Raw genomic sequence first — 12,968 nt, 5'->3', positions numbered from 1 at the left:
TATGGCTATATCTGTGTTTCAGGGAGTTTATTTTAGCAGCTATATGGAAAATGTATTAAATAAGGCAACCACTGAAATAAGGAAACCTGTGAACGTTCAGGTAAAAGATAATGGGGGCCTGAACTACGGTGGGGGCTATGTGAGTGGAGAGAAGGGGATATCATGGCAAGGATGGAGTAAACTGGCAAGACCTGATAATGAGATAAAGGGAACCATCCAAGATAACTCTGCGATTGCGAACCTGTGTAACAAAGACAAAAAGAGGGAAGTCTGGATCTGCTGTCTCCGACTCAGTCCACTCTCACGTGGCACGTCTGCCTTCCCACCTTCTCCATCTCCTCTGAGAGGCCGCTGTTCCAGCCTCTGCCACCCCAGCCTCGGTCTCCGCTGCCCAGACCCGACCCCTAACCTCCGCTCCGCATGAATTTGGACAGCTTAGCAAGCACCAGACCTTCATTAGGTTCTGCTGGCAGGACCCAGGCCTTCAGCACATGGGCGAGCTGCCGTTCCTCGGTGTGAAGAGTATGGATGATAAAATCCCATGTGTTCCACATAAAGGGAAATCAGAAGAAAACGTCAAAAAGAAAAGGACTGAAAAAAAAACCACACAGAAATCCCCTAAATTTGAAGAGCTCAAGAGTGAGGAAAGTGACGTCGAGATTGATAACGAAGGAGTATTTGAAGCAGATACAGACTCCTCTCAGAAAATGGGAGATGAAACTGCCCAGATAACGAATGAGATGATGGATCAGGCAGCCACTGACGCCCTCACTAGTGTTGACCTTCAATTACCCACAGAGGCCATCAAACCAAATATCTGTTTGGCCATTTTCTATGCTAAGAGAGTCATAACTTTATAAAACTGCACAAGCCCAACGCTGTTATTAGAGACTGTGACCGACCAATGGAAATAAACCAGGACTCCGCACAGTCCAACTAACGAGGAAACCGGCAGATGTCTCGGCCACTGGGAAGAACCTATCAGGGCTTGCAAATAGGACTGTGATGAAGATGCCAGTGCAGTTCTGAAGGAGTCCATCCGAGGGCCCAGAAGATTACTGAGCAGCAGAGAAAACGCGAAAGAAAAGGAGACTAGCAAAGATCAAAGAAAGGTTAGAAAGGGTGAAGAAGGTTCGGGGGGAATGTGAGCGCTTCCAACGGGGCAAAAAAGCACCGTGAAGTTTGGGAGCCCAGTCTGGCTCTTTTCCGGGTTTTCCTGGAGGTATGCCTGGGAGCTTTGGAGGCATTCTTGGTATGGGAGGGGCCATGTCTGGCATGGGAGGAATGCTAGGGCTCAATAAGATTCTTCGTGACATGGAAGTGTTTGCAGGACCCAGAAGTGATGGTGGTGTTCCAGGATGTGTCACAGAATTCTGCAAACCTCTCCAAATATCAGAGCAACTCAGGTTTGGAATCTCAACGGCAAATTGTGAGCCAAATTTGGAGGTCAAGCATTAAGGCCCTTTTAACAAATAAAGTCCTTGCTGATGGAAAAAACAGCCCAGATCACTTAATGGACCTCGCAATAATTTAAACCAAATGTACCTCTGACTCGGTGAAGAAAACTGGGGCGTTTGGAAGATCATCTCCCTCTCCCTCTCTTCCTCTGCCCCAAATGCAACAGGACCATTTTTCAGTGATTGGTTGGCTATTAGTCAGTCAGGTAATGTTGTCTTACTCTGAATTACAAACTATAGAAACATAAAAGCCTCTTCCAAAACTTTTAAATTACTTAAAAGAGAAAAGAAAGATAGTCATTAATTTATTTTTCTTTACTAATCACTTTGGCTTTCACTTGGGCTTGATTAGATTTCAGGGTGAGGAAAAAGTTAATCATATTAAAGATTCTTATCCAGTCATGGTGGAAAATTGGTCTAATCAGGGAGAGGTGAACATTCCTCATGAAACCATGTAAAATTTGGAATGGTTTCATGCCTATTGGGGGTTTTTTAAATTTTTTTAAAATTCTGATGCACTTTAAAAACACCCTTCTTTTTGATGGCAAAACCAAATGTGGGACCACCAATGATACAGTAAGTACTTGGACAGAGACTGAAACTGCCTGCAGTGAAGGCTATGGCAGTGTTCCCAGGTGTTCTCTCCTATGGCATTGTGGGAAGGAAATATACAATCAAACCCTGCCTTGAGATGAGGGCATGTGAATTGGGAATGCTTCTGTGAGACAGGCTCACTACCCTGTAATCTTGGCTCCTCTTCTGTCATATGTCACTGTAATAGTTTGTATTTCTTTTTAGGGAAAGGAAGAAAGAGGGTCCTTTTCTTTCTTTGTGGATGTGAATCAATTTCCTTTCCTCAACAACAAGACACCAAGCCCTCTCTGAGGTCTGTGTTCAGTTGTTTTCCATTTTATTAGGCTAAAAATAACTTACAGTTAATATTTATGAAGGCCACTCTTCAAAGTATATTTAATTGTGCAAGCATTGTTGAATGCTTGGTTTAATGTAAAATGCAACACCTACTGTTTCTATATATAGGCTAATGCCCTTAGCTTCTCATTTGACCATGAAATTTCATTTTTATTCAGTGAGACCCCCAGGAACTCGTGTTACTTATTTTTCTATACTAAAACACAGAGGGAGGAAGTTCCTGGTTTTCTGTCATTTACTTGGGAAATATATCCCTTGAAAATTATATTTGCATTAATCTTCCCATTTTGGGGAAGGAGAGAGTGAAGATTGATTAGTAGATATATAGTAAATCTACAGTAAATCTGAGATTTATAAATAGATTAGATGTGTGATTCTTTTTTCCATTGTAGGATTGTTCATTTTATGATAGACCTCAACGACTGTTTTCTGGCAGGGAACGGTTCTTTTCAGTTTGCTACAGCTGCCACCTCTTCTTTCCTTTCTTCAATTGACTTTTAAGTAACAGTAAATTTAGTACAAGGTTTCCCATCTAAAAACATGAAGGGCAGTGTGTTACACATGTGTTTTCTTTTAAGGATAAGAGTAGCTGGGGCAGTAGGATGAACATAGAACATTCCTGAAATGATAAGTCATTGGTAAACTGATGACACTTTGTCCCCCAGGTAACTGAGCAGGATGGAGCATGTGGTGTTGAGGTCAGCATAGTTGATGCAGTGATCGACACCCTTGCTCAAGCAAAGATAGTTGGACTTTCCCAGTCAGTGTACTCTCCCCTATAGCGTCCCACTAGAAGACCACAGAGTCCTAGCTTTTTCATTTGCTTTACTAATCCTTACTTGCTGTATTTAAGCAGTCCAAAAAGTCTGTCACAGTTGGATCTGGATATATCATCTTGATCTGGGGAAAATGGCCTATGTTCAGAGTGTGCTGGACCTGATTGTTTGCAAATTCAAAGCTTGTCCGCCATTTGTCTAGGAATGCAATGTAATAGCCAAGACGGGCATTTTTTTTTCTTATACTAACAACCTTATAAGAAAGAAAAATGTAAAAGGAGGGGTTTTCTGTGTTGGGTTTTATTTTGTTTTTGCTTAAAAATAAAAGCTATCAAATATTTCTATTCACCTTCACAAATAAAGTGTGGTTTTAAAACAAAAAAACACAGAGAAATCTGGAAAAAGGACTCAGTGAAAGAACATAAGTCTTATTTTGAATATATTAATGGGACATGCAAATTGAGATATCTAGCACAGAGGGGAACCAGACTGGTGGCATGAGAGGAATTATTTGACTCCAACTCACCCCTCTACACTTCCTCAACAAAGATCTAGAGCAGAGATGGGGCACCTGTGGCCTTGAGCCCATATGTGGCCTTCTAGGTCCTTGGCTGTGGCCTTTTGACTGTGTCTAAGTTTTACAGAACAAATATTTATTTCAAGGGGATTTGTTCTGTGAAGTTTGGATTCAATCAAAGGACTTCACTTGAGGACCTAGAGGGCCACATATAGCCTTGAGGCCACAGGCTCCCAACTCCTGATAGAGAATGAAGTAGACCAAATACTAAATGGGAAAGCCAAGAAAAAGTCATTATTCTAATATAGTCATCAAGACTTCTAGACAACTGTACTAGATATCATTTATCCACAGAAAGGTGGCTCAGTAAAATGGAGAAATATGTGGACACTGAGGTGAGGACTTGCAAGGAGCCAACATGGCAGCTTCAGTAGTGGTAGAGAGCATTCCAGTACCCAGAGACCATAGAAAGCTGAGACAAAGCACCAGAAAGAGATTTTAAGGGAGTCCTGAGCAAGCACTAGGTACAGGAATGGGTACTATCTGGAAGCTCTGTTGTCCACCACTCAGTTCCAAATCACAGATGTAGGGCCAAGAGAAGTGGTCACAAGCTTGGACCCTAACTGTGCATGGGGCACAGAACAAGTTCTGAAAGCAAATTGCAGCTGTGTGGCTCCAGTCTCAAGGAAAAGAGCAGAGTGTTTCATAACAAAGTGGAGTTACTCTGAGCTGAAGCCTCCCAGAGTGCCAATAATGGTTGAGTCAAGTAGCAATCTGCTGAAACTCTCCACCACACACAAAGTGATAGACTGAAATCCATGTCAGGAATTTGCAGAACTCATATCAGGAAGGCAGTGAACTCCAAAGAGCATACCACTTTGGGAGAATTGAAATCTTATAGTAAGACTAAGCATCAGAATGACATGATGAGACAAGCCCAAGTGAAACATGACTCTTCAAAAATGTGCAGAATCCAGAACTAACATAAAAGTCCAAAGTCAAGTAGTAGACTGGAAGAATGAGCAAATAAAGAACTCACATATAAAGCTCTATAGAGGTGATGGGAAAATACAAGGCACAAATACAAAAGAAGAGAAGGAATCAAAACAATTTACAAGAAACAACACAAGTCCAGCAAGAATTCCTTGAAGAAGAAAAAAGGAGCTAAAATAATTTTTAAAATCAAATGAGAATTATAAAAAACGGGAAAAGAAACTTGAGCAAGGCAGAAAGATATGAAAAGAGTTTGGAAAAAAAGACATGAAAATGGCTTGGAAAAAGATACAAAAAACTAATTGAAGAAAATACCTTCTTGGAATTGAGAATTGGCCGAATGGAAATTAATGACACTATGAGACATCAGGAAATAATAAAATGAAGTCAAAAGATGGAAAAATAGAAGAAAATGTTAAACATCCCATAGGAAAAATAACTGACCTGGAAAACAAATCAAGAAGAGATAATTTAATAATCATTGAACTACCTGAAACCCCTGAACGCTCACAAAGAATATTTTTTAAAAATCATAAAAGAAAACTGATCAGATATGTTAGAATCAGAAAACAAAACAGAAATTTTAAAACTCCACCAGTCACCTCCTGCAATAAATGCCAAAATAAAAACTCCCAGGGATAACATAGCCAAAATTAAGGACTCCCAGGTCACGGGGGAAATGCTGTAATCAGTCAAAAAGAATTAACTCTAGTACCAAGGAGTCGCAATCAGGATAAGACAAAATTTGGAAGTTATCACTATTATGGAAATGAGAGTTTGAAATATGATTTTACAACCAAGAATAATCTATCCAGAAAACTGAGTATAATCCTGTAAGAGGGGGGGGGGGGGTTGGGAATGAATATTAAATGAAGTAGAAGGGTTCTAAGCCTTCCTTGTTGAAAAAATAAACTGAAGCTGATTAGGAAATTTTGCCTACAAATACAGGAGTAAAGAGAGGCATAAAAAGGTAAACCTGAATGAGAAATCTTAGGGAATAAATAAATTTAACTTTTTATGTACTTTCTCTGGGGAGATGATACATGTAATCCTCCAGAATTTTGTATTACCAGGTATCATAGAGGGAGTTCAATTAGAGAGGAAAGTCCAGTTCTGATTCTGTTGTGTTTGGATGATCTCAGAAGAATAACGGAATGTATCAGAAAGAGGAATTCATTGGGAGAAGGAAAGATGGAGAGGAAGAATGAAGAAAATTATCTCACAAAATGAGACACCCAAAGAGGAGTTTATAAAACAAGAATGGGACAGTGAGTGTAGGGATTGGGTAATGCTTGAACCTACCTCCCATTTAAACTGGTTCAAGGAGGGAAGAATATACACACATACACGGTTAGGTACAGAAATACATCTTACTCAACAAGAAAAATAACAATATAATCATAAGAAAAAGGAAAAGGGTTAAGGGAAAAGAGAGGATTCAGAGGAAGAGTAGATTAAGAGAGGCAAGACTCAGGAACAAAATAGACTCTCAGAGTGGGGCAGGGGAAAAAGAAGATAAGTAAAAGAGAACAAAAAAAGAGAAATATATGGCCTTTATAATTGTGGATGAGAATAAACTTACACATAAATAGAATATGATAGCAGAATTGATTAGAAACCAAATTCCAACAATATGTTGCTTACAAGAGATGCACTTGAAACTGAAAGATACATGCAAAGTTAAAGTAAGGGGCTGGAGCTGAATCTATTTGCTTTAGCTTAAATTTTAAAAAGCAGGTATAGCAATCATAACTGCAGACAAAGCAAAAGTAAACCTGAATAAAAGAGATAAGTAGGGAAGCTACATTTTGCTGAAAGTTGCCAAAGAAAAAGAATTAATATCAATACTAAGTGCATATACACTAAATAGCATAACATCTAAATTCTCAAAGGAAAAATTAAATGAGATAGAAGGATAAATACTAAAACTATAATACCACAGGATATTAATTTACTTCTCTAAGAACTAGATCAAACCAAAAAATAAATTAAAAAGGAGTTAAAGATGCAAATAGAATTTTAGAAAAATTAGATATGCTAGACCTCTGGAAAATACGGAATGGGAATAAAAAGGAGTATACCTGTTTTGATCTGTGTACAGCACATTCACAAAAACACACCATGTATCATGGCATTAAAACCTCATAAACAAATACAGAAAAACAGAAATATTAAATATGTTTTTACTAACTATAACGCAATAAAAATTACATTCGATAAAAGACCTTTAAAGGAAAGATTTAAAATTAATTGGAAATTAAATCCTAAAGAATTGGTGGGCCAAATAACAAATTATCCTGATGACTATCTGTTCACTGGATTCAGATGGCTCTGGAGGAGAAGTGAGGCTGGTGACCTTGCACAGTCCTCCCTCACTCAAAACAAAGTCAAGTGCAAATCATGTCATCATTTCTCTGATGGCATGGTCTTCTTTGGCAATGATGAAGAAATACAATCCTGTGAGTAGACGCAGCTGGCTGAATGGGGATCCAGATAACTGGGTAACTCAGTCCTCCTCTCCTGTCTGCCTCCCCCTCCCTTCCTTCTCTTCTCCAAAGGAAGGTAAATTTGGATGGCCAAATGATGCCCAGTTGACTTGAGTTTTACTGACTAGTTTCCCTTCCTCTCCTACCCTGCTCTGCCCTGTCATATCCCATCCTATATTTTCCTTTCTCAAGACCTTAAACCTACTGCACTCTCATGGGACGCCAATGGGCCCCTGCCAAGGGCTCTTCTGGGCTCTCCTGGCTTTGGAGTGATTATCAGTAGAAATTGTTGCTGTTTCCCTCTCAGCCTGATGTCTATCTTTTTCTTGGTCTCATTAAAGGGGCCATGTCCTGACTACTTCTAAAACAGGCCTATTCAATGCGCCCTAACCCTAACCCTAACCCTAACCCTAACCCTAACCCTAACCCTAACCCTAACCCTAACCCTAACCCTAACCCTAACCCTAACCCTAACCCTAACCCTAACCCTAACCCTAACCCTAACCCTAACCCTAAATGCACTCTAACCCTAACCCTAACCCTAACCCTAACCCTAACCCTAACCCTAACCCTAACCCTAACCCTAACCCTAACCCTAACCCTAACCCTAACCCTAACCCTAACCCTAACCCTAACCCTAAATGCCCTAACCCTAACCCTAACCCTAACCCTAACCCTAACCCTAACCCTAACCCTAACCCTAACCCTAACCCTAAGCCCTAACCCTAACCCTAACCCTAACCCTAACCCTAACCCTAACCCTAACCCTAACCCTAACCCTAACCCTAACCCTAACCCTAACCCTAACCCTAACCCTAACCCTAACCCTAACCCTGCAGCCTGCATCCATTGTTGAAGGCCTCATTGTAAAGCCCCTAAGCGAACTGAGCCCTGTGTGGCAGCCCTGCCTCCACCTGAGCAGCTGATCTTAATCTCACATTGAATAGCAGCCCTGCCCTAACTAAAACCCCTGGGGGATTGGAGCAACTCATCTGAATCTCAGCCCTCAGTGTTGGTTTGGTGGAACTGGAGGCAAGATGGGTGTGGAGAGGAAACTCCAAAGTCAAATAACTGGCTGGGAAAATGCCTAAAAAAGGGAAAAAAATAAGACCATAGAAGGGTTACTTTCTTGGTGAACAGGTGTCTCTTCCCATCCTTTTGGATGAGGAAGAACAAGGCATACTGTCAGAGGAAGTCAAGACCCCTGCCTCCAGGGCCTCCAAAGGGAAGTCAAACTGGGTTCAGGAAATAGAAGAACCTGAAAAACAAGTTAGCAGCTTACGAAAGAAGAACCAAAAAAATACTGAGGAAAATAACACCTTTAAAAAGAGGCTAATTCAATTGGAAAAAGAGGTCCAAAAAGCCAATGAGGAGAAGGAGGCTTTAAAAGTAGAATTAGCCAAATGGAGGAGAAGGTTCAAAAGCTCACTGAACAAAATAATTCATTGAAAGAGAGAACTGAATTCAGGGAAATGAATGACTATGAGATAAACTAAGCAGTTAAAAAGCAAAACCAAAAGTTTGAAAAAATAGAAGATAATGTGAAACATCTCATTGGAAAAACAACTGACCTGAAAAATAGATCCACAAAAAACAATTTAAAAATTATGGGACTACCTGAAAACCATGATCAAAAAAAGAGCCTAGACGTGATCCTCCATGAAATTATCAAGGAAAACTGCCCTGATATTCTAGAACCAGAGAGCAAAATAAATATTAAAAGAATCTACCAATCACTTCCTGAAAGAGACCTGAAAAGAGAACCTCCTAGCAATATTGTGGCCAAATTTCAGAGTTCCCAGATCAAGGAGAAAATACTTCAAGCAGCTAGAAAGAAACAATTCAGGTATTGTAGAAATACTATCAGAATAACACAGAATCTGGCAGCTTCAACACTAAGGGATTGAAGGGCTTGGAACAGGATATTCCAGAAGTCAAAAGAACTGGGATTAAAACCAAGAATCACCTACCCAGCAAAACTGAGTATAATACTTCAAGGGAATAAATGGTCATTCAAAGATAGAGAGGACTTTGAAACATTCATATTGATGAAAAGACCAGAGATGTATAGAAAATTTGAATTTTCAATACAAGAATCAAGAGAAGCATGAAAAGGTAAACAAGAAAGAGAAATCATAAAAGACTTTCCAAAGCTGAACTGTTTCCATTCCTACATGGAAAGAAAATATTTAGAAGTCTTGAATCTTTTCTCAGTATTTGGGTAGGTTGAGGGATTGTATACACACACACACACACACACACACACACACACACACATATAAACAGAAAGTACAGATGGTGTTGAATCAGAAGAGATAATATCCACACAAAAATAATGGAAGGAGAAAAGTAGGAATGGAATGGGGCAGGCTATAACTCATAAAAGAGATAAGAAAAATCTTGTTCGGTAGAGGAAAAAAGGGAGAAGGGGAGAAGGGAAAAGTGCAGCTATTCTCTCCACATATGGCTGAAGGAGGGAATAACATGCTCATTAAATTTGATGTGAAAATCTATCTTACACTACAGTAAAGTAGAAGAGGAGGTGACAAGTGGGGTGAGGTGAATGATAGAAGGGTGGACAAATGGGAGAAAGGAGTGACTAGAAATAAACACTTTTGGGAAGGGACAAGGTCAAATGAGGGAATAAAAACATAAAAAAATAAGGGGGGATAGAGTAGGATAGAGGACAATATAGTTAGTATAACATAACATGATTATTATGGAAGTCTTTTGCAAAACGCCACATATTTAGTCTGTACTGAATTGGTTGCCTTCTCAGTGGGGATGGGGAGGGAGAGAGGGAGAGAAGTTTGAATTCAAAGTATTAATAATGAATGTTGAGAATTTTTATTGCATATAACTAGGAAATAAGAAATACAGGGAATGGGGCATAGACAGTTATCTTGCCCTACAAGAAAAAGAGAGAAGATGGGGATAAGGGAAGGGTGGAGTGTGATAGAAGGGAGGGAACATTGAGGGAAGGGGTCATCAGAATTCAAGGTATTAAGAAGTGGGGGGAGGGGAGTGATGGAGAGAAAAAATGGACATGTTACAAAGTGAATTAAAAGCAATTAGTATTAAAACAATTGACCAAATTAATTACTGAGAATAAATCAAAGACATCTTTAGTTTGGGGAAAAGAATTTCAGTCTAAATTTCCTAGAGACAGGTAACCTTGGGTAAAATTTGGCATGGTTGGAGAAGTTAAGGTTTTAATGGTAAATTTGATTTTATGATTGCTATTTAATCAGGAACTAGAACATGTATAGAAAGGCATGTAAGTCACTTAAGACTTGCCTCAAAAAATGTTCCTTAGCCAAAGTGAAATTATAGTCATATTTGAAACCTGGTTATTGACACTTGCTATTTTAAGATGCTATGGACTATTAAGTAACTGTTCTTCTGAGTCTAAATCCAGGTATGTATAGCAAGAAAGGCTATCTGAGCCTCCAGTCCATGATGCCAGTAAGCCTGTGAGATGCTGGTATGAACTGAAAAAGATGATCTCATGGGAAGGGTGGGAGAGAGCCTGTTCAGCCTGGGCTGAGGTAGGATTCTCCTGACTCAATTTCCCCACTGACACCTGGAAAACTTTAAGCCTGACTGAATGCAAGTTGACAATTAAGTCCTACCTGGAATTGACTTGAAGTTGGGGAGATATTGGCTCCCTGCAATGTCCCTACCTTTAGTGGCAATTTCCTATAGTCAAAAGGTTTGTAAGCTTAATACCAGATCTGTTAAATTATAGAATGTTGGTAGGGGAACATCTGAGGTTAAGTCTAAAATTAAGCTATTAGCCTTAAGACTTTAGACCAATAACAATAAGTTAGGGTCCTTTAATTCTTAGTAATACTGTGGAGACAATTAGGTCAAGGGCTTGTGAAGTTAGCATACGTAAATATTATTTGTGTCTCAGTTGGTTAATGTTTTTTAAAAAATTCTTTTGTGGTCTATATTGTAAATGCTTTAAGAAGATGTATCACCTGACCAAAAGTTGGAATTGTTTTATGTGATATGAACTGTGTTAAAAATGAAAAATTAAATTAAAAAAAAGAAAAAGAAGAAAACCAAATTTGTAGTATAAAAAATGAGAAAGATGAATTCACAACTAAGGAGACAAAAAGCAATTATTAGAAACTATTTTTGCCAGACTATATGTGAATGAATCTGAAAATAAAATCGATGAATATTTCAAAAAATCTATATTATGCAGATTAGACGGGCAGGGAATGGAACACATAATTCTCTCTTAGAAAAAGAAATTTAACAACTCATAGAAAACTTCCAAAGCCGTAACTCTTCAATATTATACTAGAAATGCTAGCTCTGGTAATCAAAGAAGAAAAAGAAATTGAAGGAATAAATGTAGGCAAAAAGGAAACACAACAATCTCTTTTTCATATATGATGGTTTACTTAGACTCAACTAAAAACCCTAATGAAAACAATTAACTTAAGCAATTACAAAATGTTAAATAAGCCAACACATCATCATCATTGTTTCTGTTTACTACCAAGTAATCCAGCAGAAAGAGTTAAAAAGAGCAATTCAATTTGAACTACAGATAGTATAAAATACTTGAGAGTCTGCCTGCCAAGACACACAGGAACTAAATAAACACAGTTACAAAATACTCTTATAAATAAAGACGCATCTAATTAACTACAGAAATATTCATTGCTCCTGGGTAGACTGAGCCAATATAATAAAAATGACAATACTACCTAAATTAGTTTAATTATTCATTACCATACCAAACTACCAAAGAATTATTTTAAGTACTAGAAAAAAATAAAAACAAAATTCATCCAAAGGAACAAAAGGTCTACAATATCAAGGGAGACCAATGGAAAAAATGGGAAGAATGGGGGCCTAGCACTACCAGATCTAAACTATATAGCAAAGCTGTAATCATACCCCTCAAGAATTGACACTGAGCAAGAAGTAGTGATAAATTAGGCAGAGAGTATCAGAAACAAATGAGTAATATAATCTTACATTTGATATACCTAAACATCTCAGCTATTTAGGCAGAAACTGACTATTTAGCAAAAATTGTTGAGAAAACTGGAAAGTAGTCTGGAAGGAAACAGGTATAGACCATTATTTCATGCCATATACAAAGATAAGGTCAAAGAGGGTACTTGATTTAGACAAAAAGGGTGATATTATACACAAATATGCAAAACTCATCCCTGATGAATTTCCCTGCTCCCATTGAAGGCACTATAATTGCATTCAGTTCCTGGTACCGAGGATGTTAATAAGCTGGACATTGTCCAAAGGAGGACAACGAAAATAGTGAAAGACCTTGAATTCATGAGTTATGAAGACTGGGTGAAGAAAATCGACATGTTTAACCTAGAGAAGAGAAGGCTAAGAGTCTTCATGTTTTTATTCACATATTTGAAAGGCTGTCATGGAGGAAGGACTCACCCTGTTCTGCATGACCCAGAGTGCAGAGCAAGGAACAATGAAAGGTGGAAGGTGCAAAACAGCCAATTAAAACTTAATGTCAGGATGAACTTCCTATCAATAACATCCATCAAAAATCGAAATAGAATATCTCAGCAGAGGCAACTTTTCTCTCCTCAGAAATCTTCAGGCAGAGGACAGATGACAATTTGATATGGATTCCTTCGTGTATTCCTTGGGGGAAAGGGGGTGGACTCACTAAAGTTCCCAGCACCTCTTGAGTTCTGTGATTTTGTAGTAATGCCTTCCCTTGAGTTTACCTCCCATGTCTTTTGTTTATACTTAGTGATTTGCATGCTATCTCCCCCATTAGACTCTAAGCTCCTTGTGGACA

The 12,968-nt window shown here is 38.7% G+C and overlaps 1 protein-coding gene and 1 pseudogene across 3 annotated transcripts in view; one reads left to right on the top strand and one right to left on the bottom strand.

Annotated features, from left to right (window-relative positions):
* Positions 1-12,968, bottom strand: part of QRFPR (pyroglutamylated RFamide peptide receptor) — a 208,335-nt gene that overhangs the window by 34,094 nt on the left and 161,273 nt on the right. The gene's annotated exons all lie outside the window — the stretch shown is intronic.
* On the top strand, positions 477-1,469 carry LOC140513944 (hsc70-interacting protein pseudogene; annotated as a pseudogene).

This window comes from Notamacropus eugenii, chromosome 7 (genome assembly GCF_028372415.1).
Source record: "Notamacropus eugenii isolate mMacEug1 chromosome 7, mMacEug1.pri_v2, whole genome shotgun sequence".
In the NCBI taxonomy this organism is placed as follows: Eukaryota; Metazoa; Chordata; class Mammalia; order Diprotodontia; family Macropodidae; genus Notamacropus; species Notamacropus eugenii.
This window is presented reverse-complemented; position numbering and strand designations above follow the sequence as displayed.